Genomic DNA, 1,984 nt, shown 5'->3' with positions numbered 1-1,984 from the left:
GCACTAGCGGTTGCTAAGAATGGTCTTCCTAATATGATCGGGATGTTAGAATCTTCTTGGATATCCGTTATGATGAAGTCAGTTGGGATGTAGAATTGGCCTACATGAACAGGGATATTTTCTAACATTCCTACAGGGTATTTAACTGAACGGTCAGCTAGTTGAAGAGACATTCTCGTTGCCTTAAGCTCACCCAGATTTAGCTTCTTACAAGTTGAAAGAGGCATCAAGCTAACACTGGCTCCTAAGTCGCACAAGGATTTTTCTATAATAGTCTTTCCTATTACGCAGGGTATAGAAAAACTACCAGGATCTTTCAGTTTGGGAGGCATGTTATTTTTTATGATAGTGCTACATTCAGCGGTAAGTGTTACAGTTTCGTTATCCTCGAGTTTCTTTTAGTTCGATAGAACTTCTTTCAAGAATTTAGCGTACGAAGGCATTTCGGTTATGGCTTCTGTGAACGGTATGGTTATGTTTAATTGTTTCAGAAGTTCTACAAATTTTTTAAATTGCGCTTCAGTTTTTGATTTAGCTAATCTCTGAGGGTAAGGAATTGGTGGCTTATAAGGTGGTGGTGGAACATAAGGTTTCTCTTTTTCGGGTTCCACTTCGTTGTTGTTCTCATTGGTTTTAGCACTTTGATCATCAGTTGATGTCTTTTTGGTTTCCTTTGGCTCTTGTTGTGACATGGGTGCGTTTTGAGTTCTAGGATCGATAGGTCCATCGTAGTTTGTTCCACTTCGTAGTGTTATCGCGTTCGCATGTCCTTTAGGATTAGGTTGTGGTTGAGCAGGAAACGTGCCAGCAGAGGCAGCAGTAGGTGCTTGTTGTTGGGCTACTTGTGAAATTTGAGTTTCTAACATTTTGTTATGCGTAGCTAAGGCATCTACTTTGTTCGATAATTGTTTTAGTTGCTCGCTATTTTGGATGTTTTGATTTAGGAAGTCCTTATTGGTTTGTTGTTGGGAAGCTATAAAGTTTTCCATCATGATTTCCAAATTCGACTTCCTAGGGGCATTTTGAGCAGCTACAGGCGCTTTTTGATAGCCAGGATGGACAGCAGGTGCTTGTCCAGACGCGTACAACGCGTTGTTGTTCTTATACAAAAATTTCTGATGGTTTTTCCATCCAGGGTTTTACGTGTTAGAATAAGGGTTTCCTTGAGCATAATTTACTTGATCAGATGGGATTCCAGTCAAGAGTTGACATTCGGCAACTGCGTGTCCAGTTAATCCACAAATCTCGCAGTTAGGTGCCACGGCAGCAGCGGTGGCTGAAGGAGTGATGGTTAAGTTTTCGATCTTTTGAGTTAAAGCGTCTACTTTAGCGTTAACGCGGTCTATACCACTTACTTCGTACATTCCTCCTTTGGTTTGGGTTTTCTCTAGAGCGGCTCGTTCTCCACCCCATTGGTAATGGTTTTGTGCCATGTTCTCTATAAGGTTGTATGCTTCATCATGGGGTTTGTCCATTAGTGCTCCGCCAGCAGCGGCATCTATAGTCATTTTAGTGTTATAAAGGAGACCACCATAGAAAGTATGGATGATCAACCATGGTTCAAGTCCATGATGAGGGCATAGTCTAAGCATGTCCTTGTATCGTTCCCAAGCTTCGAAGAGTGATTCGTTATCTTTCTGGGTAAATCCGTTGATTTGACCTCTTAGCATAGCGGTTTTGCTAGGCGGAAAGTATCTCACTAAGAATACTCTCTTCAATTCGTCCCATGTAGTTATGGAATTAAAAGGTAGGGATTGAAGCCACGCTCTAGCTCTATCTCTCAAAGAGAAGGGAAAGTGACGTGTGTCAGCATATTGCACGAACACAGATAAATAGAGGTTGGGGTCGTCTGCAGGGCTTCTAGAGAATTGATTCTGTTGAACAGCTTGTACCAACGAAGATTTCAGTTCGAAATTGTTCGCCTTAATCGCAGGTGGTGCGATACTTGAGTGCAGCTCAGCGCGTGAAGGAGCGACATAGTCTC

General features: G+C 42.1%; 1 non-coding gene across 1 annotated transcript; it reads left to right on the top strand.

Annotated features, from left to right (window-relative positions):
• The first annotated feature begins 1,563 nt into the window (after positions 1-1,563).
• On the top strand, positions 1,564-1,670 carry LOC131608364 (small nucleolar RNA R71). Its single transcript, XR_009285629.1, has one exon. It is a non-coding gene; the product is annotated as a small nucleolar RNA R71 (small nucleolar RNA).
• Positions 1,671-1,984: the final 314 nt, after the last annotated feature.

Source organism: Vicia villosa, linkage group LG5, assembly GCF_029867415.1.
Source record: "Vicia villosa cultivar HV-30 ecotype Madison, WI linkage group LG5, Vvil1.0, whole genome shotgun sequence".
Lineage (NCBI taxonomy): Eukaryota > Viridiplantae > Streptophyta > Magnoliopsida > Fabales > Fabaceae > Vicia > Vicia villosa.
The sequence above is the reverse complement of the archived record's forward strand: the minus strand, read 5'-3'. Positions and strand labels throughout refer to the sequence as shown.